Source organism: Lissotriton vulgaris, chromosome 2_1 (assembly GCF_964263255.1).
Source record: "Lissotriton vulgaris chromosome 2_1, aLisVul1.2, whole genome shotgun sequence".
NCBI classification, from domain to species: Eukaryota; Metazoa; Chordata; class Amphibia; order Caudata; family Salamandridae; genus Lissotriton; species Lissotriton vulgaris.
The window spans coordinates 1,224,350,809-1,224,375,992 of record NC_141687.1 but is presented as its reverse complement, the minus strand read 5'-3'; the positions used below and the strand labels follow the sequence as shown (position 1 = coordinate 1,224,375,992).

Sequence of the window (25,184 nt, the reverse complement as noted above, 5' to 3'; positions counted from 1 at the left end):
AAGTTGAACAGGAGAGGATTTAGGATTGAACCTTGGGGTACCCCATAAGAGGAGGTGTATATTTTAAATTTGGCTCTAGATGAGAACACTTGAAATGTCAGTTTAGTTAAAAAAAAGATGAAAGCCAGTCGAGCGCTAAACCGGTAATGCCAAGGGATTGCAAGGACTTAATTAACACAGTATGGGACACCCTGTCAAATGCAGTGCTCAAATCGAGTAGTATAAGCACTACGGTGTCCCCCAGATCCAGTCGCTGTCTTAGCATTTAAGTTACTCCAAGAAGAGTTGTTTCAGTCGAATAGCCGGCCCTAAAGCCGGATTGAGAGGAGTGCAGAAAGTCAGCAGATTCGGCAAACTGGGTTAATTGCAAGTTGACATGCTTTTCCCAAATTTTAGAGTAGGTTGGAAGCAAAGAAATCGGCCTAAAATTAGATGGCTGAGTTGGGTCAGCATTGGCTTTCTTTAAAAGGTGGAGAACCATGGCATGTTTCCATTCCAATGGGACAAAAGCTTCTTGAATAGAGGCATTAAGTAGCTGCATAATTTCCATAAGAAAAGGTAATTCCATCTGCTGCAACACAGATACAGGGATAAGATCCCAAGGGGAACCAGATTTGACACTGTTCAAAGTCTTCTTAAAATTATCAATGTCAAAGAGTGCCCAAGTATCTAAGCAGGTGGATTCCTCCGCCAGATGGGCGGACTCAGACGTAAAAAGTGGCATAGCAGATGCCACTGACTGAGTATTTTTCAGTGAGGAATGTATTTGCTCTACTTTGTCCGTGAAGTATTTAGCGAGGCTATCAAATTGTTGTTCAGTTAAAGTCGGAGGCTAAGACTGCGTATCAGAACCAGCGAGTTTTTTCACCATAGAAAACAGAGTATGTGAACAATTCTGGGCTTTAGAAATAGTGGAGGACTCGTAGTCCTTCCTGGCTGATTTAGAAACTGCTTGATAGTACTTTAATGCTTGCTTATATTTTAATTGGGCATCCTGTGTGTAATTTCTTCACCAACTTCTTTCCAGAGCTTTACATTTGTTTTTTTAGGTTTTCAATTGCTCAGTAAACCAAGCAGCTGGAAGACGAAGTTTGTAGGTTTTTTTCATAGATAAAGGGAGACAATGCTCAACTGCATTAAAGATCCAATTGTGTATTGAACTCAGTGAGGTGGTTGACATATGATCAATAGGAAGTGTACTATTAGCAAGATGTTTATTAAAAGCTTCCATGTCCAACTTACTCCAATTCCAGTATTTCTGTGGAATACTAGTGTTATCTACATTTGGAGTCACCGAAAAAATACAATAAAATGTAACTGCAAAATGGTCCGACCAACATATAGGAAGAGCAGGATCACACTGCAGATCAGATAAGTTTGAAAAAATGGGATCTAGCAGGTGGCCAGCAATATGTGCAGGACCAGTATTGCAAAGTGGGAGATTTAATGCAGCAAAGTCAGCGATCAATGTATTGCTGACCGTGCAATCCAGTTTATCAAGATGTAAATTAAAATCACCCAAAATAGTGAAATTTGCCGCTTTTAGAAGATGGGGGGCTGTGTGTAAATAAAGGAGGTATCCCCGACTAAAGTTCCTAAATCGGGATCATTGAAGTGTTTAAAAAAATGAATATTTAGGAACATAGGTTTCAAATGGACATTGCACTGACAACAAAAAAATTACTGACTATGGATTCACAATACACATTAGAACATATTGTAAAAAAGGGGGGTACTTTATTAAATAATGTGATTATTAAGGATCTGATTTTTTAAAATTCATTGTTTATCCAACTTAGATTCTCATAATAAGCACTGTACATTTATCATACATCACAATACATTTTTTTTTTTTTTTAATTTTTGAAAACCTTTATTGTGCACATACCAAAGAACAAATACGGGCCTACAACCATCTGGCCGGCCACGGACAACCATGGAGCACTATTGCATACAATACGGCGACACAGCACTACGGCATACCATCAGCAAATATTGAGGAAGTAAACCGGAAATTGTCGCAGTACCGTGACAAGGAGCAATGAAGGTTAATTTTATATTTTTATGCAACTATTGAGTTCAGGTCGTAGTGTTCCTTAATCATAAAAATAATAAACTAAAGCAAGGTCCATGCAGGTGGGACAAGTCAGTATCTACGGTTCCAACCAATTTCACATCTCGAAGATCAAGTCCCCACCAGGCAGGATGGCAGCTGGATATTCACAGCACCGGGTAGTAATCTCAATAGTACGCTCGTGTACCCACCGCCACCCATCCCCCAGTATGCCTAAACACGGGCCAAGACGAAAGGAAAAATTATAAAAGAAGACCATAAAGAGGCACCATAGAAACTAACAGAAACTGAAATATAACCCCCCACCCTACACACATGCAGAGGCTACGGCCTGCCCCCCCCCAGCAGAGTGTCTGTCGCCCCATAAACCCGAAATGTAGCAAGAGAAGAGAAAGAAAGAAAAAAAGGAAGAGAAACCAAAGAAAAACGTAACCCAGTGATATAGGGAGCAAGAAAGGAATTTCCAACCTATAACTCCCACTAAAGAAAGGTCGGGAGGAGGGCCAATTACACAAATGCACGGACACCGTCGGCCCAATTAACATTCTCCAATCCAATATCTATAATAATAGATGTATCAGCAATCTAACGAATTGGGAGATTCAAATTCGCATTACACAATGAAACAAGCCGAATTCGGGTCCCTCCCAGTCTCCACCCGCCAGTGTATCAGTCCAGCAAAGGGATCGCCTAGCCCTGACCCGATCTGGGACTCACCCTCTCACCCACCCACCTCGGCAGTCCAGTGCAGTCCAGGTTGACGAAGGAAAATGGCCGCCTTAAGAAGGGGGGAGGTGCATATACATAGATGGAGCGTCGCCAGTCCCCAGAAAGAGTGTTTCCCCCAGTCTCTAGTTCTTCCAAAACATCCAGGCAGCAAAAGTCACGAGGCATGGAGATCGAAGTCACTAGAGAAGGATCAAAAGAGGAGGTATAATGGCAGGTTGCTAGTATCCAAAGCAGCGAGGCAGTTAAATGAGGCAGACTGTCAGGCACGGGACAAAGGGGAGACAATGTTTCAGTACCAGACCTGATGAATGGTAACGAGTCGCCACAAGCCGCTGCAGTATCCACCTTAACCGCTACAGTAGCACTAGGAAGCGGTGGTGTGCCGATAGTCTGTGGCAAAATTAAATCCAGATTCTGTAAGGGATGGATCCCCTGTTCACAACACAGAGCATAGGCACAAACGTCGATTTTCACATCCAGCGCGTTGTAGTTGCGCGTCATCTCCGATCGCAGCTCCCCCAGAGCCGCTAATACGTCCCTGTAAGTCCATTCAGGTTGTGAGCCCCGTTTCTCTGTACCCCCGGAGGAAAAGTGCTCCCCCGCCCCCTGCACAAAGGTATGCTCGCAGTCCCACGATGTAGGCGGGTATTCATCTTCACAGTGCCAAAGAGCAGGCGTCGCCATCTTGCCCACAGTACACTGGAGTGCATGGGGGGGGGGGGGAGATAAGGGGGGGGTCGCGGGACGCGACCGATCAACTGTTGTAGCCCCCGGAATACACTATGTCCCCCTCGGTCCGTGATATGGCCAGGGAACCGCCAGCTTCATGGTGGATCAGGCAGTGTGAGGAGGGGTTCGCCGATGCCGGGTAAAAGAACAATGAAAGCCGACCAGCATAATGGCGGCCATGAACAAAGGGACAACAGGCAAAGCTCGTCTCTCCCTTGTCCCCGTGCAACTCGGAGTACACGCTGTAGATCTCGGCAGCAGGCGTTAGCCAAGTTGGGCACAGGTTAAACGACTCCTCGCTGTTTTTCACCTCCGTTGCGGAACAGCCATCTCGGGGCTTGCGAGGTCCGGCAGGCGCTGTGGAGCGCGTGGGGTACCGGGCGGGGCGATCCGGGTGATAACTTCTGTCCCCGGGCGGATGGAGAGGACGGAGGAACACAGTCAGCGTCAGCTTCGCTTCCCGCACCTTTTGATCTGGGCAAATATCAGGATAGCTGCAGGATTTTAGGTGCGGGGTCCCGTGGCCGGCGGCGCCGATGAGCTGCACGTCCGTTCAGGTCGCCATCTTGGCTCCTCCCCCCACAATACATTTTTATATAAAGATATACATTTCATAAATGGATTCAGGAAATACAAACAGTGATATATGTATATGTATATATATGGTGTTAATCAAAAGAACATGGCTAGGAATAGTTTAACATTGCAAAGATGGGGGGCTGACCAAGTCTGGAAGTGAAGAAACCCAGAAGCTTGATGGTCCGGGAGGTTGATAAATAAGAATCCCAGAAAAGGTAATTTGCGGGGACATTGTAATTTTAAATAGAGCTGCTTCACAGCTCGGAAAAGATAAATCTTCCAGTTTACATTGATAAGATTTATTATAGATTATAGCAATTCCTCCCCTTTCCCATCAACTCTATCCCTTCTAACTATAGCATAGTTAGATGGTAAGGCTAAGGCCACATCGAGCCGGAGCTATTATGAAGCCACGTTTCAGTTAAAAAGATGGCGTCAGGATGCTCACTATTCAGGAAATCAAATATGTCCATCTTATGTTTAGGAAGGGAACGGCAATTAATATTCCAAAAGGTAAAAGCTTTATTAATAGGGTTATTGCCCAATGGTAGGTTGGTTTTTAAAGGAGGTGGGATATTTGAAATCTTACTTGTATTGGCTTTGAAAGATGTTGTGCAAAACTTAAAATTACAGCAAGGGCAGCGAGACGCATTGTTTAACAGATGACAAATATTGCAGTCAGGATCAATATTCAGACGATATTTCATCAGTTGTTCAGCAGAATAATGTATTGTGGTGTCAGAATGATCACATATGTGTAGGAAATGGGACCCCCGGCCGGCCAGGGCTTGCGCCACAGCCAGCCAGCGACCGCCACTCCTATGAAAAGTCGACCCCTGCTCGCCCTCTGGGTAACGCGGCGCGGGCAGCCAGGCCTATATCGGAGGACATGTGAAGCATTTGCGCACGCACCCACCAACAACAACATCCCCGGCCTCCCACAAAAGGAACTCCACACCAAATATATATATGAAAATAGTCTTTGTATTAAGCAGGACACATAGGAACATACATTGTACAAGGTGCCAGGGGCACGGGCAGGGGTTACAGGGAAGAAGGTACAGCACAGGGCCAAGGGACCACTGCCAGGAATCACATACAGGGGACATCTGGTATTCAGGGGGGGGGTGAAGTAGGACAAGGTACACAACATACAGGAGCACCCGTAGGGGTGCAACATAGAATACTTGTAGGGATCACCTTAGTCTTAGTCCATAGCCATCCACAGGCCAGCGGGCCTTTCTGGGGCAAGGGGCCCAGGAGTCTCGATGTTCAGGGCAGGGAGCCCGGGGCAAACCTAAACGTAGCAGTTGCCCACTAAGTGCTGGGCAACTGAGGGACATCGTGTGGGCCTCGCCGGCCCTGGGGAAAAAGGGGTGCCAACTGGTGGAGCCACTCGGGCTCGAGAACGAGGGGGGCATTGGCACGGTGGAGCCTCTCGGGGCTCTGGGGGTAATGACACGGTGGAGCCTCTCGGGCTCTGGGGTCGAGGGGGCCACAGGTGGAGCCTCGCAGGGCTCAGGTCACTGGTGGGGCAGGCGGAGTCCCACTCGGGGGACTCGGCTTCGTGAGAGGCCTCACGGGCCTCAGGGCACAACCGGAGATTCACTCGGGGGGCGGGGCGGACACCGACAACGTGTCCCGACGCCCCCCCTCTCTATTGCTCGCCGCAGCACTCACCGGCTCTGGTGCGCCGGACTCCTTTGCTGCGCCAGCCTCCTCCTTGTGCTCCGGGGCTCTCTCCCTCTCGGGAGCCCCGGGGAAGGTCAGCAGCTTCACGGGGGTATCGCAGGAGCGCGGAGTGGGCTCCCGCCGCCCCTGCTTAGTCGTCCTTCGGCCGGCCTCTCTCCTTCTCTCGGGCCGGCAGCCAATCACGGCGCGGCCTGGGGGATGACGCTAGTGGGGAATCCCGGGCCGGCAGCCAATACCAGCGCGGCCCGGGGATGACATCACTAGGGTCCCGGGCGGCGGCGGTGAACTCGGGGGAAATCGACGAGGAGTGGGCTCCCTCGTAAGGCACAGGGGCAGGGAATAAAGCGAGGTAGGCACTCGCTGGGGGTGTCGAATCTTGGTAGCACGGTGCAGACGCCGGGTGCGCACCGGCTTGTTGAATATAGCGCTACCAGCGATCGTGCAGGAGTGAAGCACCCCAAAGCGGTAGGGGGCAGGGAACAGCGCTTCCAGGCGCTGGGCAGAAGGGACAGCGCTCCCCCAGCGCTAGAAGCGGGTTACAAAAGTCCATCGGTAGTCCAGGACCTCAGGGGGGGCCCAGCAGCGCCAAGAAGGGGAAAGGGCCCTCCTCAGTCCAGGAGTAGGGCAGGGCCCAGGGAGGCACGCCACCCCTGAGCCCCAGCAGCAGCAGCTCCGGGTAGATTCAAGTTGAGAACAAGAACAAGTCCAGAGTGTCACAGCACCCTTTTTATACACCCATTCTTGGTCTGAAGGGGCAGGCAGGGGGAGAACCAGCTGGAACTGGTTATGGGGGGATTCTTTACACTGGCCAGGCTAGGAACATCAGCCGCACCCCAGGGGGTGGAGCCAGCATTGTCTGGGGAAAACCCAGCCTCATTCATGACACTCAAACCAGACAGTCAATCCACAAGCAGACCCAGGCTCACTCCTCCCCTCACATCAGTATGCTAAACACTCCATTCACCACCGGGGCAGACCCTCCCAGATCCTGGGAGCCAGGCTCACCAGCCAGCCCTGGCCAATCATACGCCAGGCACATATTCCACAAATATGCCAACTTTCAAAAGGGGGACTTCTACACTAGACACACTCATACCTCATATACCGTTGCGCAGCATTCAATCTCACGAGTTCATACATACCAGACTTGACCCTGCACACCCTACGCACCGGGAACTACCGAGGACTCATCCATTCCCCATGTATTCCTATGGAAGGGTAGGTCGCTCTCTCCTCACACTCACTCAGAGGGGGAATCACCATCCCCAGGTTACATATACCATAAAAACTTCAGGGGCGGACCTGCCAGATGGGCCACGTCCAACACATGCCCCTCCCAGCCCAAATGCAGGGTAGACCAATCACTACTGTGATGGACTTCCCTGCTGCAGGGCGATAGAACATGGACGTGGCCCGCGCTACCGAGCCACCCTCCAGTTCGACGCCCACCTGGACCGATAGACACACTCAGGCTAAAAATTAATAAAAAATAAAAAATAAAGAAAATAATAAATACGTAGGCCCAACCAGGCTACCTCACTGGCACGCCTTAGTTGTCTGTGACTAGGACCAGGCCCTAGGCCACCCAGATACCACTGGTCCCTGCTAATCCGAAGTGGGGGGTGGTAACCCCGGGCCCGCAATAGCCCTTCTCCATCCACTCCCTTTCTCAGGGTAGCCACGACTACCACTGTTCCTTCCACCTAGGGTCCACACCCTCAGGCTTGCCAGAGGTCACGGGCAAGAATGCCCCACCCTACCTCTACTTCTGAGGTTCCGCGTTCTCCCAGGAGAAACACCCTCAGAACACACTTTCCTATCAGTCTTGGAACTTCCTCCCTCCACTGGTCTTCCACGTGGGAAATAAGTGTTCAGCTCTCCCCAAGGCAAGCCGCGGCCGCGCCAGCAGGTCTTCCTTGTCTGGGATACAACTAACATGAATTCATCAAAACGAGCCGCGGCAGCACTAGCCGGTCTCAAGGTTCAGCTCTCCCCAAGGCAAGCCGCGGCCGAGCCAGCAGGTCTTCCTTGTCCGGGATACAACTACCATAACTTTAACAAAACGAGCTGCAGCAGCGCCAGCCGGTCTCAAGGTTCAGCTCTCCCCAAGGCAAGCCGCGGCCGAGCCAGCAGGTCTTCCTTGTCCGGGATACAACTACCATAACTTTAACAAAACGAGCTGCAGCAGCGCCAGCCGGTCTCAAGGTTCAGCTCTCCCCAAGGCAAGCCGCGGCCGAGCCAGCAGGTCTTCCTTGTCCGGGATACAACTTAACATAAATTCAGCCAGGGCGACACCTGACGCCTAAACCACATTTAGCGGGGTACGGAACGCATGATGCATCAAACACATTCATCGGGGTAAGGAAGGACTAGATTAACGTTGATTCAGCAAGCTCCTCATCCCAGAGAACTTTATACTCCATTACTCAGCATACCTCAACATTCATGAACATACCGTTCCCTAGACTGGTAGGACAGTTTTCCACCGCCCCTGATTCCTCAACCTGACCCTCGGGGCACAGGTACCATTACTCTAGGGTAGGGACAAGGACCATACATATTTGAACACAATTTTGCAACCACCACTGGATCCCACCCTTCTGGTGGATCCAGAAAACCATATTACACTAGGGAGATGATTTACCCTCCCAAGCTAGGGACACCTAACTCTCAGTATACATGTACATTTTTTTTTTTTTTTTACAGAACAGATATTTAAGTAACCCTTAAAACTTTCCACAGGACGGGTATTTCCAACAATCTTTAACATTTTTCACAGCCATTTTTAGCAACTTGACCTGACCCTATGTGGCACAGGTACCATTATTCCAGGGAAGGGACAGGGACCATATACATTGAACATAATTATGCTGCCACCACTGGATCCCACCCTTCCGGTGAGTCCAGAAAACACATTGTACTGGGGAGTTGATCTACCCTCCCTAGCTAAGGCCACCTAACCAGAACACATCTTTCACAGAACGGTCATTTATGTAAACTCTTAAAACAATAATCTCCTTTCTTTGCGACCATTTATAATACAGAGTTTTGTAGGGAGGCCAGTTATCGTTGTGGTACTGCGCAAACACAAGTCCGGATCCCACCGCTAGCCACCAGCGTAGGAAATGGGACCCCCGGCCGGCCAGGGCTTGCGCCACAGCCAGCCAGCGACCGCCACTCCTATGAAAAGTCGACCCCTGCTCGCCCTCTGGGTAACGCGGCGCGGGCAGCCAGGCCTATCTCGGAGGACATGTGAAGCATTTGCGCACGCACCCACCAACAACAACATCCCCGGCCTCCCACAAAAGGAACTCCACACCAAATATATATATATGAAAATAGTCTTTGTATTAAGCAGGACACATAGGAACATACATTGTACAAGGTGCCAGGGGTTACATGGAAGAAGGTACAGCACAGGGCCAAGGGACCACTGCCAGGAATCACATACAGGGGACATCTGGTATTCAGGGGGGGGGTGAAGTAGGACAAGGTACACAACATACAGGAGCACCCGTAGAGGTGCAACATAGAATACTTGTAGGGATCACCTTAGTCTTAGTCCATAGCCATCCACAGGCCAGCGGGCCTTTCTGGGGCAAGGGGCCCAGGAGTCTCGATGTTCAGGGCAGGGAGCCCGGGGCAAACCTAAACGTAGCAGTTGCCCACTAAGTGCTGGGCAACTGAGGGACATCGTGTGGGCCTCGCCGGCCCTGGGGAAAAAGGGGTGCCAACTGGTGGAGCCACTCTGGCTCGAGAACGAGGGGGGCATTGGCACGGTGGAGCCTCTCGGGGCTCTGGGGGTAATGACACGGTGGAGCCTCTCGGGGCTCTGGGGTCGAGGGGGCCACAGGTGGAGCCTCGCAGGGCTCAGGTCACTGGTGGGGCAGGCGGAGTCCCACTCGGGGGACTCGGCTTCGTGAGAGGCCTCACGGGCCTCAGGGCACAACCGGAGATTCACTCGGGGGGTGGGGCGGACACCGACAACGTGTCCCGACGCCCCCCCTCTCTATTGCTCGCCGCAGCACTCACCGGCTCTGGTGCGCCGGACTCCTTTGCTGCGCCAGCCTCCTCCTTGTGCTCCGGGGCTCTCTCCCTCTCGGGAGCCCCGGGGAAGGTCAGCAGCTTCACGGGGGTATCGCAGGAGCGCGGAGTGGGCTCCCGCCGCCCCTGCTTAGTCGTCCTTCTTCGGCCGGCCTCTCTCCTTGTCTCGGGCTGGCAGCCAATCACGGCGCGGCCTGGGGGATGACGCTAGTGGGGAATCCCGGGCCGACAGCCAATACCAGCGCGGCCCGGGTGTTAAAAGGGGTTCAAAGACAACCAGTAACCAAAGACCCCTTTATGTTGCCCGGCGGTGTCGCCTCTATGACCCACCAATATTAATCAATGAAGAAGCAGGCGCTGGAGACTGGAAGGCAGGAAACGAGGATTTTATTCTCTCCGGAGGAGAACACATCAATTCAGACAGCAAGTATCGTCACGAGGTGCTCTAACCACATCTCTGAGGCCTGGCCTCTTATACTAGGGTTTATGACCTTTATTGCACGTAACACATTCTCGCAACACTTTGATATTTGAAAGAACATCCTCGGAATCTCCCCTTCAGACCCGTTCCCACATACATTTACAGTTGAATTCCCCACCCCGGTCACAACAGGTGATGATTGTCGCGCAGCAGGGCATTCCGCCGATTCACGGAATGCGTGGAGTTGATCGGATCTCATAGGGTGGGGGCTTTGATCGGCTCGAGGGTCTTTTGATGGGGAGGGGAAGCTTCCTACTGTACGGGGTAATAAACAGTATCCGCAGGGCCAGGTGGCGGCCTGGGAACAAGGAAGACAAACGGGGACACAGGGAAAGGGGGTTTTCATCAAAAGGATCTGAGACCATGAAAGGAATGAGGGGAGGTGTCGCGCTGGGAACAGGATGGGATTCTGTGGTGAAGCTGCGCTGAAGAGGGGTTTATGACCCAAGGCATGAGAGAGCGGGGGTTGTCAGCGTGCGGGGGATGCTTGCGAGGTTAGGAGAGAGAGAGAGAGACGCGCTGGCTATCAGCGAGGGGCAGGGAGGCCATGGTGTTTAAAATGGCTGCCGCTTATGCGCAAGGCATGTGAGAGTGGGAATGACCGGTGCGTGGGGGTCTTTCGTGAGGGTGATTCTGATCGTAACGGCTAAAATATGGCGGATGTGCATGACGAAAAGTGTGGCATCGGGAAAAAGGCAAGATGGCGTAGATAATGTTCACCAAACTGTATTAATTTTCCACAGTCCTCCCTTTAACATTTCCAAGACATCTTGCTGGCCTATTTCCTATCTATACCTATTGCAGCGGTCATAAGTAAGGGAGAGGGGACTTTAGGCAAAAGAACTGTACATAAACATCACATTATAAACATCACATTGAAAAATCTCCTCATCTAGTAGGCGGGTTCATCGTTAAGTTGGTTGCAGAAAAAGTCATAGTAATGCAATATCAGACTAGAATTATGTAGCGAGGGCGTACAGATCATAGATACTTATAGTCATTTGGAATAGGAACTGGTAAGTTATCATATAAGTAAGTCCTTTTTGTACTCGGCGGGAGCATAGTCAGTCCAATGGTGGTTGGGAGAGAAATGAGATATAGTAAATATCAGAGTTCTCAGTGTCTTTGTCGTCTTCTGTTGGCACTGTTAAGCACCTGGATTACAATTCGTTCTGTCAACAGGAATGTTCATGTGGATTGAGTCGTTGGAGGTCTGCGGGCGGGAGTGCATCTTTGTTTTGTTTCGCCAGACCTCTTGAGAGGAATGCATCATGGTTCCGGAGCACGTGCATTTTCTTCCGTAACTCAGAGCATAGTTATTAGGAGGCAGAAAGGATTGTGATAAAAAGTGCAATTGTCTTTGAGTGGTGGGGTCTGTTTGTTTCTTCAGTCTCTGTGATGGGTATTTCCTGTTGCTTCCATCATTATCGAGGCGTTCAGCAGCGGGTAGAACCACATACTTCGTTCATCTTCTCTTCGGGGGCGACCCTTGGTGGAGTTCTAGGTCACCGTTCTGAGATTAATATAGTTCGTGGTCTACTTAGTCGGAGCTCCCTCCCTTTTGACGCAGGGAATACCCTTCTCTGGATAGCTCAGTAGGATTTGGAGGAACTTGAAAGTTCAGGTGGAAAGGTGTGTGTGTGAGAACAGTCCTTATGGTAGGTCGGAGGAGGAGGGGATGGAGCAGGGCCAAGTCGGGAACAGATCAGGGGGACGGAGAATTTGAGACAGGCGGGTCCATAACCAGGTTCAGAGAGCGGGGACCTTTTTTTTTTTTGGCACACGTCGATCATAGAGCAGGGGCTTCAGGTCAGCCCCTTCCTTAGCTTTGTCTGAAACAGTGCCTTATCCTGCGACTCCTTACTGCCGTGGTCTCGCCTTGGCCTCCGTCGCTGAGGTTCCACGATCCGCAGTCAGGCCGCGTGCTCCCACATCCGGTCTCTTTCTCCTCCGACAGTGGTACCCTTAAATGAGTTCGAAAAGACAGTCTTTAGAGATTTTGCAGAAGAAGGTAATTACATAAACCTATTTCTCTCCCAACACCAAGCAACTGGGGTAAACATCCGCTACATTGAGATTTGCAGCCAACGTATAAACAATTGATGATGGGTTTGCTGGATTTTCTACAACTTCCCTTTGTGGCTAATTCTTTGGCGTTTTGTTGGTTATTACATTCATTTGTCGTGGTACAAGGTCTGATACCCATTCATTGCATTCGTCTATTACAGTAGATGTCAGTTCTTCTGGTAGAGACCCATTTCCCTAGTACGAGTCTTGCAAGGCTAGGCTGGTCTTCAGGGCTTTGTATCTTACGGAAAAGTGCAACGTGCTATTCACCATAGTCTGATAGGCATCCTTCTGAGGGATGAACATAGGCTAAACGACTCTCCATTACATCAATGCATCCTATCTTTTGGCTAAACATCCTATTTTCAACAAGGTTTACTGCAACAAGTTCTTTCAGTTTTCGATCTAATTTTAACTTTGCACACATCTTTCTAACCTTCTATATAGTTTCTCGCAACCTGGCTACTACAAAAACTCGGGGGGGGGGGGGGGGCTTGCGATAATTATTAAACTTATCCTTGGGGTGGGTGAGGTCTGTTGGAAAACAACTAGGAACACAGCGAATTGGAGCAAGGGGCGTTTTTCAGATTCTCGTTCAGGGCAGCTGATACCAAACTGGGGGCATTTTGGGAAGACGGGGGTGTCTCGATCATTTTTTACTGCTTGGGGTATGGAGACAACTTGGAATGGGGAAGGTCGCGTTACCACAGACATTTTTTTTATCATAGAAGCCACTGACAAATAGTTCCCTGACTGTGGGTTAAATTTAGGGAACCTTAGTCGTCTTACCTGTCCCTTTCCTTTTGGCCAATTTAATTTTCATCCATATTTAGCAGAAAAGGAGAGGTAGTAACGTGGTATCGATACGATTTTATTTAGGACGAATTTGTGCAAATACTTGTGGTATTTGGGGCCAATCAGGAGGTGCACCAGGTTCGCCAATTAGGTGCCAGTCGCTAGGAAGAGGGAAAGTGTGGAGGGGTGAGAGAGAGGGAGAGAGGGAGAGAGAGAGAGAGAGAGAGAGAGAGAGAGAGAGAGAGAGAGAGAGAGAGAGAGAGAGAGAGAGAGAGTAACAATAGGCCAAATAGTACACGTGTGACATGGAGAATGACCGTGTATCGTTTGGGCTATTCAGTGCATTACCCAACGTTAGACGTTTCGGGTCTGTGTTAGGATGTAGAAAGCATGCAGTTTTGGGACGGAAGAGCATTAGGTCAGGTACAAAAAGGTCGCGCATTGAGTAGGGCGTCTTTTTGTGTCGTCTTGCAGCGTTAGTCCGTTTTCAGGCATCGGGCGTGACGTGGCTCCAGATCCTTTACGGTACCCTAATCGGGACTCCAATGTAATCTGCAGAGGGAAAAAAGGAGGAAAAGGGAGGGGGAACAACATCCGAGCACATCAAATGTACGGGCACGAAAGTCCTTTACTTACCACATACTCGTACTTATCTCCCCGGGATATAATCCCTAGGGTCTTGGTTTCTGAAGTCAAGGGGGCGGGCAGTGTGATAGGTGGTTCATGGGGGGTTCGAGGGTGGCATTATGGATCGTGTGTAGGGAAACGCTAAAAGAGGAATCGGAGGTGCCTAGCGCGAGGTACCTGGTTTTGTAGATGTATCTGGCCATCGGGATCCTTAAATCATTCCCAAAGCTGTGATGTTCTAAGGCATATCAGTTCTTCGGTCAACCCTGTCCCTTAGTACCTTCGACCACCATACCTTTATAACATTCTATCAATCACACCGCTTTACTTTACCCATTCTCAGAAGTCGAGGTCCTTCTTCATACGTTAGTTCCTGAGCTTAGTCGCATATTTTGGAGGCAGCGTATCATACCTTTGATTCGATCATCAATCCAGGGCCGAACAACCATTTTTCAGATAACCTTAAAAAAAGAGCAGAACGGTTGCGCACAGAAAAAGCCCTCCCACCAATTCCCACATTTACAAAAGCATGTGATGCCTATTCATAGTTTGGAAAACCTTTATTTGCATAATCGTTCAGTACGTAAAATGTGAGAGTGCAATCATATTTTGGCCGGACATGTCGACGATGGAAGCACATACAGTAGGGGGGTTATTTTGCGGCACAAGAACATGTTAAAAAGGCCTAATTAATTATTTGCAAGTGACTAAAAACGTTCCATTGCGTGATGAGGGATCAGGGGCATTTCAGTTCATAAATGGAAACACAGTCAAGCTCATCGTAATCGCATTTCCTAGATGTATACCGTGGGTGTACATCATAAGCGACGTTATGTACCAGTTACAATAAATATCAGAATAAATCGTTCATTGAAATCAACATTTTTACGGGACCCCTTTCGAATGTTCGCCAAGTGAACCCTCCTCCCTTTTTCATCAAGTGCGCAAAGGTTCGTATATATATCTTAGTACATCAAGTCTCATTAGCTAAGGAACACCACGAGGCATCCGTTAGTTCCTATTGATACCGGCGCCATTTTGGGCGAGGCCGGTTTAGTCCGGAAGTAGCATCAGGGGCAAAAATGTCTCCGACGATTGGCGGTTGGACCAGGGTCCCTTTCGGCAGTTCAAAAAAACTGTGCTAACAGAGGGGCTGGTGGTGTGGACCGTCAATCAAGAGAGGGAGGGAGGTAGAGTCTTTCTTACCGGGTCATGTTGATGTTCAGCCGGAACTTACTCGAGTTTGTTAGCCCATAATGTTCCTGGGTGGTTCAGACTGAAGCTGGTGCAGACACGAGAGCACCGCCATCTTGCTGCTGTGTCGTGGTTATTTCATTAGTGATCAATGCAGCTGTTCCCCACCGGAAGCCTGAAGGGGCCGAGGGCTCTTGGGACTTTGGTAGAATCTTCAAAGTCGAGGGGATGTTTGTCGATGGTGGGGGCTTGCGCCCAGGTGGGCAAGTGCCCGAGTTGCAATTTCGGACAAAGTTACTCCAGCGGCCTAGACCCGCCTTCCAGAGGGCCCAGGCGCCATTTTGAGACCCTGCAGCTGCCGCCCTTCGTCGTATCTATCAGGAGTGGAAGAAACTTCTTGTGGTGATGAAAGCGGAACATCATGCTGTTGGAGCAGGGCATTTTGGTTCGGGGCGCCAGGGTGCAGCTGTGGAGCCTTCATCTGGGGAGGTGAGGGAGGCTCGTCCGTGCCGTCTCCCTCTCCCGGCGCATCCCACGCCGTCCCTTTGAATCAGGGGTGTACATGATGACCACCCTACACCCCTGATTCCGACTCTTGGGGGACCATTGTACGTCCGGTGCTGCGCAAGTATGCCCGTCGGACATTGTATGTCCTGTGCTACGTAAATATATGTGCGTCGGACATTGTAAGTTCTGTGCTGCGCAGGTATATGGCCGTCGCCCGGCTGGAGGACATCGGCGCCGGGCCAGGGCTGGGAAACCTCCTACCTGCGGAGGCGGGAGAGGCTCGTCCGCGTCGCCTCTCCCTCCCTGTCCACCCTGCATCAGTTCGATGGAGGAATTCGTGATGGCCGGACCAAGAGATACGAGGGAGAGGGTCATTTGCATCCGCCCCTTCCCTACTCGTGGCCCGGGGGATGCCATCCCTGAAAGGGTAGTATGGGAAGACCATTTCATTGCCTGCTTTGAGGAGCCTCCTGTACCTTCTCGCCGGCGATCTCTTTTGGTCTATGGCTGTTGGCAGGCCCCGCCCCACACGTGCTATGTGTTTCGGGTGGGCGGGACCGTCGAACTGTTACATTTCGAGGACTTCCGGAGTGAGCGTAATATGTTTTGTATTTCTCCTATTAGTACAGTTTGCTTTAGAGAGTGTTTTACTAGTTATTCTATTTACCGTTGGTTGTGTGTTATCTTTACCGTAATTAAATCCTAAATTATATAACAGATGCTTGGCTTCCTTGAGTCCTTTCTCTAATTTCTGGGCCGCTAGGTGGGCTGCTTTCCGCAGCTCTTTTCCCAACCTACTCTCAGTTCTCTTTTTACGTTGTTCGGCTTCTTTTCGCCACATGCCGAAGCTGTCAAGCATAGTGGGCGTCGTCTTGTTTTTACCAAGGGCTGTTTCTAGTGCGTTTATTTTATCGTCTTCAAAGGATCCTATCAGTGGCCACTGACTTTCTCGATCCTTTTTCGTATATTTATGCCACAGCTGGCTATAGGCTATAGCGATTAATCCATGCTTCATGAACATGTCCTTATTAGGGGTGCCTTCCAGCGGAGCCGGATGGTTCATCTCTAATAAGCGGTCCGGGCTAAACAGGCTACTAACCAGTGGGGAGAAGACGGGCATGACGGATCACAATGGGGATAATAGTCAGCACTACCTATCTTATCACTGCGTGCAAAGACTAGACAGAATATTTCTATTCTACGTTGTTTGCAGGCAGTGAATACCTCATGAACCAATCTTGAGCAATCAATGTTAGGTCAAAAATAAAAAATCAATATGGTCAATGGGGAGAATAAGTAGGCTCGCAAAGGTCCGCGTCACCTACCCTTTCACTATCTGCAAAGAGGGGACCTATTCTTCCCTGTTTGCAGACAGAGAATCTCCAGAAAACAATCTATAACAGTTAATCAATGGGGGAGGGGCAATTGTTCAGTGGGGGAGAAAGATAGGTCCGATGGATGCGTACCTATCCTTCACTGTTTATAAAGGGAGAGCCTGTTGTTTCTCCGTTTGCAGACAGTGAATCTCCAAATAAATTAACAAAAAGTAATACTAGTATTTTCTCATCAATTATCAATCACTTTCGCAATTCGTCGTGTTTACACGACCTTACCCGGACCGCATGGACAGTTTCTTGTCTTCCGAATCCAGCGCCCGATCGTCCTCTTCTCTTCGTACTCCTTGTGGCACTCCTGATGGTTCCCAGTCAGGACCGCAGATCACTCGAGAGAGGTCTGTTCGGAACCAGTGAAGTTCGGATGATCGGCTGTCAGACGAGGGTCTATCGGACAGGGTACCTTCCGATCGTTGCAGTCGTTCACTCTGTCGTCAGGACCTCTCCCACTGGATCCACGAGTCGCTGATGGGCCCCACGCTTGGGACGCCAATTGTTAAAAGGGGTTCAAAGACAACCAGTAACCAAAGACCCCTTTATGTTGCCCGGCGGTGTCGCCTCTATGACCCACCAATATTAATCAATGAAGAAGCAGGCGCTGGAGACTGGAAGGCAGGAAACGAGGATTTTATTCTCTCCGGAGGAGAACACATCAATTCAGACAGCAAGTATCGTCACGAGGTGCTCTAACCACATCTCTGAGGCCTGGCCTCTTATACTAGGGTTTATGACCTTTATTGCACGTAACACATTCTCGCAACACTTTGATATTTGAAAGAACATCCTCGGAATCTCCCCTTCAGACCCGTTCCCACATACATTTACAGTTGAATTCCCCATCCCGGTCACAACAGGTGATGATTGTCGCGCAGCAGGGCATTCCGCCGATTCACGGAATGTGTGGAGTTGATCGGATCTCATAGGGTGGGGGCTTTGATCGGCTCGAGGGTCTTTTGATGGGGAGGGGAAGCTTCCTACTGTACGGGGTAATAAACAGTATCCGCAGGGCCAGGTGGCGGCCTGGGAACAAGGAAGACAAACGGGGACACAGGGAAAGGGGGTTTTCATCAAAAGGATCTGAGACCATGAAAGGAATGAGGGGAGGTGTCGCGCTGGGAACAGGATGGGATTCTGTGGTGAAGCTGCGCTGAAGAGGGGTTTATGACCCAAGGCATGAGAGAGCGGGGGTTGTCAGCGTGCGGGGGATGCTTGCGAGGTTAGGAGAGAGAGAGAGAGACGCGCTGGCTATCAGCGAGGGGCAGGGAGGCCATGGTGTTTAAAATGGCTGCCGCTTATGCGCAAGGCATGTGAGAGTGGGAATGACCGGTGCGTGGGGGTCTTTCGTGAGGGTGATTCTGATCGTAACGGCTAAAATATGGCGGATGTGCATGACGAAAAGTGTGGCATCGGGAAAAAGGCAAGATGGCGTAGATAATGTTCACCAAACTGTATTAATTTTCCACACGGGGATGACATCACTAGGGTCCCGGGCGGCGGCGGTGAACTCGGGGGAAATCGACGAGGAGTGGGCTCCCTCGTAAGGCACAGGGGCAGGGAATAAAGCGAGGTAGGCACTCGCTGGGGGTGTCGAATCTTGGTAGCACGGTGCAGATGCCGGGTGCGCACCGGCTTGTTGAATATAGCGCTACCAGCGATCGTGCAGGAGTGAAGCACCCCAAAGCGGTAGGGGGCAGGGAACAGCGCTTCCAGGCGCTGGGCAGAAGGGACAGCGCTCCCCCAGCGCTAGATGCGGGTTACAAAAGTCCATCGGTAGTCCAGGACCTCAGGGGGGGCCCAGCAGCGCCAAGAAGGGGAAAGGGCCCTCCTCAGTCCAGGAGTAGGGCAGGGCCCAGGGAGGCACGCCACCCCTGAGCCCCAGCAGCAGCAGCTCCGGGTAGATTCAAGTTGAGAACAAGAACAAGTCCAGAGTGTCACAGCACCCTTTTTATACACACATTCTTGGTCTGAAGGGGCAGGCAGGGGGAGAACCAGCTGGAACTGGTTATGGGGGGATTCTTTACACTGGCCAGGCTAGGAACATCAGCCGCACCCCAGGGGGTGGAGCCAGCATTGTCTGGGGAAAACCCAGCCTCATTCATGACACTCAAACCAGACAGTCAATCCACAAGCAGACCCAGGCTCACTCCTCCCCTCACATCAGTATGCTAAACACTCCATTCACCACCGGGGCAGACCCTCCCAGATCCTGGGAGCCAGGCTCACCAGCCAGCCCCGGCCAATCATACGCCAGGCACATATTCCACAAATATGCCAACTTTCAAAAGGGGGACTTCTACACTAGACACACTCATACCTCATATACCGTTGCGCAGCATTCAATCTCACGAGTTCATACATACCAGACTTGACCCTGCACACCCTACGCACCGGGAACTACCGAGGACTCATCCATTCCCCATGTATTCCTATGGAAGGGTAGGTCGCTCTCTCCTCACACTCACTCAGAGGGGGAATCACCATCCCCAGGTTACATATACCATAAAAACTTCAGGGGCGGACCTGCCAGATGGGCCACGTCCAACAATATTTGACCAGGGTTCGTGGCCCTTGGTCCTGGAAGGGAGCGGATGGGCGCAGACGGGCTTGCCTTTGGCGCTCTCGCTGCGCCGTCCGCTGTGGGCGTCCGCTGCTCGTCCGTTGACTGCTCATTTAAATATGAAATGAGGCAGGACGGCGTGCGTCAACTAGAGCGCTCAACAAGAGAGAAACGTGTGGCACATTCAAAATGTCTGCCGCAAACGTTCCCCAGCAGTTTGGGACCCAACAGCTGAGTCTAACACCCTCAGTACAAACAAAGTTAAAAATCGGGCTAGTCCGATTCCAGTGCATGTTAAAAGATTTCAGCATTAAGTAAAACAAGCGGTGTGCAAGTAAGGCTTTGTTCGGCTAAATTCGATTTTATAATTCTATGCAATTTTAAGATTTCAGAGTTAAAGCTTAACGGTGTGCAAATACAGTTACAGTGCAAAGATTCAGCAGGCGATAGCCATAAAAAACAAGCATTTACAATGCAATGGTTTCGCCTTTGGAAAAGTTAGCTATTGGCATTGTAAATGACAAAATTTGTATTTGTGTTGGTTTTGAAAGCAGGTAAATAAATGGCATTGTCATTTACATTGCCATTAGCTTAATCTCTCGCAAATGTGAGACCTATTGTACCCTACGGACGAGCTCAGCAGACAGCAATTACTACCACAAACACACAAAGAGCCACACACACACACCCAGAGCCACACACCCAGAGCCACACACACACACACACACACACACACACACACACACACACACACACACACACACACACACACACACACACACACACACACACACACACACACGCACACACACGCACACACACACACACACACACACACACACACACACACACACACACACACACACACACACACACACACACACACACACACACACACACACACACAGCCACACACACACCCAGAGCCACACACCCAGAGCCACACACCCAGAGCCACACACACACCCACAGCGCCACACACACACACACCCAGAGCCACACACACACACACCCAGAGCCACACACACACACCCAGAGCCACACACACACACACACCCAGAGCCACACACACACACCCAGAGCCCCACACACACACCCAGAGCCCCACACACACACCCAGAGCCCCACACACACACCCAGAGCCCCACACACACACCCAGAGCCCCCCACACACACACCCAGAGCCCCACACACACCCAGAGCCCCACACACACCCAGAGCCCCACACACACCCAGAGCCCCACACACACCCAGAGCCCCACACACACCCAGAGCCCCACACACACCCAGAGCCCCACACACACCCAGAGCCCCACACACACCCAGAGCCACACACACCCAGAGCCACACACACACCCAGAGCCACACACACACACACACCCAGAGCCACACACACACCCAGAGCCACACACACACCCAGAGCCACACACACACACCCAGAGCCACACACACACACCCAGAGCCACACACACACACCCAGAGCCACACACACACCCAGAGCCACACACACACACCCAGAGCCACACACACACACCCAGAGCCACACACACACACCCAGAGCCACACACACACACACCCAGAGCCACACACACACACCCAGAGCCACACACACACACACCCAGAGCCACACACACTCCCCCCCCAGAGCCACACCCCCCCCAGAGCCACACCCCTCCAGAGCCACACACCCCCAGAGCCACACACACCCAGAGCCACACACACCCAGAGCCACAGCCACACCCCCACACCCAGAGCCACACACCCCCACCCCCCCCACCCAGAGCCACACCCCCCCACCCCCCCACCCAGAGCCACACCCCCCCACCCCCCCACCCAGAGCCACACACCCCCACCCAGAGCCACCCACACCCACCCAGAGCCACACACACCCACCCAGAGCCACACACACCCACCCACACTCACCCAGAGCCACACACACACACTCACCCAGAGCCACACACACACTCTCACCCAGAGCCACACACACACTCTCACCCGGAGCCACACACACACACTCTCTCACCCGGAGCCACACACGCACCCAGAGCCACACACACGCACCCAGAGCCACACACACACGCACCCAGAGCCACACACACGCACCCAGAGCCACACACACGCACCCAGAGCCACACACACGCACCCAGAGCCACACACACGCACCCAGAGCCACACACACGCACCCAGAGCCACACACCCCCACCCAGAGCCACACACCCCCACCCAGAGCCACACACCCCCACCCAGAGCCACAAACCCCCACCCAGAGCCACAAACCCCCACCCCCCCACCCAGAGCCACACACCTCCACCCAGAGCCACAAACCCCCACCCCCCCACCCAGAGCCACACACCCCCACCCCCCCACCCAGAGCCACACACCCCCACCCACACACACCCACCCACACTCACCCAGAGCCACACTCACCCAGAGCCACACTCACCCAGAGCCACACACACCCACACTCTCTCACCCGGAGCCACACTCTCACCCGGAGCCACACTCTCACCCGGAGCCACACTCTCACCCGGAGCCACACTCTCACCCGGAGCCACACTCTCACCCGGAGCCACACTCTCACCCGGAGCCACACTCTCACCCGGAGCCACACTCTCACCCGGAGCCACACACACACGCACCCAGAGCCACACGCACCCAGAGCCACACACACACGCACCCAGAGCCACACACACGCACCCAGAGCCACACACACGCACCCAGAGCCACACACCCCCACCCCCCCACCCAGAGCCACACACACCCACACTCACCCAGAGCCACACACACCCACACTCACCCAGAGCCACACACACCCACACTCACCCAGAGCCACACACACCCACACTCACCCAGAGCCACACACACCCACACTCACCCAGAGCCACACACACACACCCACACTCACCCAGAGCCACACACACCCACCCAGAGCCACACACACCCACCCACACTCACCCAGAGCCACACCACACACACACCCACACACACACACACACACACACACACACACACACACACACACACCCGGAGCCACACACACACACACACACACACACACACACACACCCAGAGCCACACACACACACACACACACACACCCAGAGCCACACACACACACACACTCACACACCCAGAGCCACACACACACACACACACTCACACCCGGAGCCACACACACACACACACACACACACCCGGAGCCACACACACACACACACACACACACACACACACACACACACACACACACACACACACACACACACTCACCCAGAGCCACACACACACACACACACACACACACACTCACCCAGAGCCACACACACCCACACACACTCACCCAGAGCCACACACACACACACACACACACACACATACTCACCCAGAGCCACACACACACACTCACCCAGAGCCACACACACACACACACACTCACCCAGAGCCACACACACATACTCACCCAGAGCCACACACACACACACACACACACTCACCCAGAGCCACACACACACACACACACACACACTCACCCAGAGCCGCACACTCACCCAGAGCCGCACACTCACCCAGAGCCGCACACTCACCCAGAGCCGCACACTCACCCAGAGCCGCACACTCACCCAGAGCCGCACACTCACCCAGAGCCGCACACTCACCCAGAGCCGCACACTCACCCAGAGCCGCACACTCACCCAGAGCCGCACACTCACCCAGAGCCGCACACTCACCCAGAGCCGCACACTCACCCAGAGCCGCACACTCACCCAGAGCCGCACACTCACCCAGAGCCGCACACTCACCCAGAGCCGCACACTCACCCAGAGCCGCACACTCACCCAGAGCCGCACACTCACCCAGAGCCGCACACTCACCCAGAGCCGCACACTCACCCAGAGCCGCACACTCACCCAGAGCCGCACACTCACCCAGAGCCGCACACTCACCCAGAGCCGCACACTCACCCAGAGCCGCACACTCACCCAGAGCCACACCCACCCAGAGCCACACCCACCCAGAGCCACACCCACCCAGAGCCACACCCACCCAGAGCCACACCCACCACACTCACCCTGAGCCACACCCACCCACACTCACCCAGAGCCACACCCACCCACACTCACCCAGAGCCACACACACTCACCCAGAGCCACACACACTCACCCAGAGCCACACACACCCACCCAGAGCCACACACACACCCACCCAGAGCCACACACACACCCACCCAGAGCCACACACACACCCACCCAGAGCCACACACACACCCACCCAGAGCCACACACACACCCACCCAGAGCCACACACACACCCACCCAGAGCCACACACACACCCACCCAGAGCCACACACACACCCACCCAGAGCCACACACACACACTCAGGAGAGCAAGCACAGCCAGGGGGCAGGGAAGCAAGCACAGCCAGTGGAAGGGGAACCAGGGGGCGGGGGAGCAAGCACAGCCAGGGGGCAGGGAAGCAAGCTCAGCGCTTGGCTATTCTGAACAAACCATTGGTATCCGGCCTGCCACTCAAACGAAAACAACTCCCAGAATACCTTAAATAGCTAAATGAAACCTCAGAAGTAGAAACATTATGTCCTGACTACTCGAGAGAGGCTGCAATTGTAACTGCGAGTGACAAATACCGCTGAACTGGGAAGAAGACGGCGTACAACTACAGTGGAGGAATAACAACCTCATACACTACTGCATACCACTGTTATTTGGATCCAGGAACACCACAGGCCCAGGTTTGCACGCTACTTCAGAAATGCCACAGCACAGAAAGAATAACATTACCTAATGTACTTGTGTAATGTAGTTGGTGCTCATGTAAAGCACTCCAAAACCTACTTTCGCGTTATTTGAAAAACTGTCCAAAAATCGAAGCGGGGTTGAAGTCCTGGCAACGTGTTACAAATGCAGTTCATTAAACATTTTTTCTTGTTATTGAGGCCGCTGAAACAGCCAGCCTCGAGGAACAGCTTCAAGCATGGGGAGTAACTGTGACGGTGAGTAAGCTGTTTTCTGGGCTAGTTCTTTAGATGCTTACCGTGCCGCGAGAGCGGGGACGGGGCTTCGTGATAGGAGAATAAAGACTCTGCAATGAACAGAGGCTGGTAATCTATAAGAGCAGCATACGTGGCATTGTGTGAGGAGTTGGGCACGAGGTGACTGACTCTGTGAAGTCCGTGAAGGGAGCAGGACTTTGTGGCCATTTGAGGATCGGAAAAGCGAACGCCATAAGTGGACTGCCTGGGGTTGTAATAGAAGGGGAACCTACTCAACAGGGCATTGGGTTAAGGAGAAGTGGACTGTTCTATGAAGAAAGCGGGGTTGGGGAGTAGGTGAGGCAAGTTTTCAGGCTGTGGGCTCCCTGGGGCAATTGTTTGACGTTAGCGAGAGTGGGACGGAGAAGAGCTGCGGGCAGAGGGAAGGGGGGCCACGCACGACAACAAACCGAGACCACAGGACACCCAGATGACAAAAACAAAGACAACATACACGAAGAACAGTACACAGAGACGACAGGACATGGACAAGACCTACAAAGTAAACAACCAGAAAACAAAGACAAGCCATGGACGTACAAAATGCCGCTTACCTGCTAGCAAATCAAGGAAACTGAAATCGCGCAAACCACCCCTGCAAAACACACGTCCAAAATGGCCAAAACATGCCGAGGAAAAAAGAAGAAAAAAAAAAACATCCGCACA

The 25,184-nt window shown here is 52.1% G+C and overlaps 1 protein-coding gene across 1 annotated transcript in view; it reads left to right on the top strand.

The window, feature by feature from the left end:
- Window positions 1-25,184, top strand: part of NCAPD3 (non-SMC condensin II complex subunit D3) — a 1,036,822-nt gene that overhangs the window by 274,473 nt on the left and 737,165 nt on the right. The gene's annotated exons all lie outside the window — the stretch shown is intronic.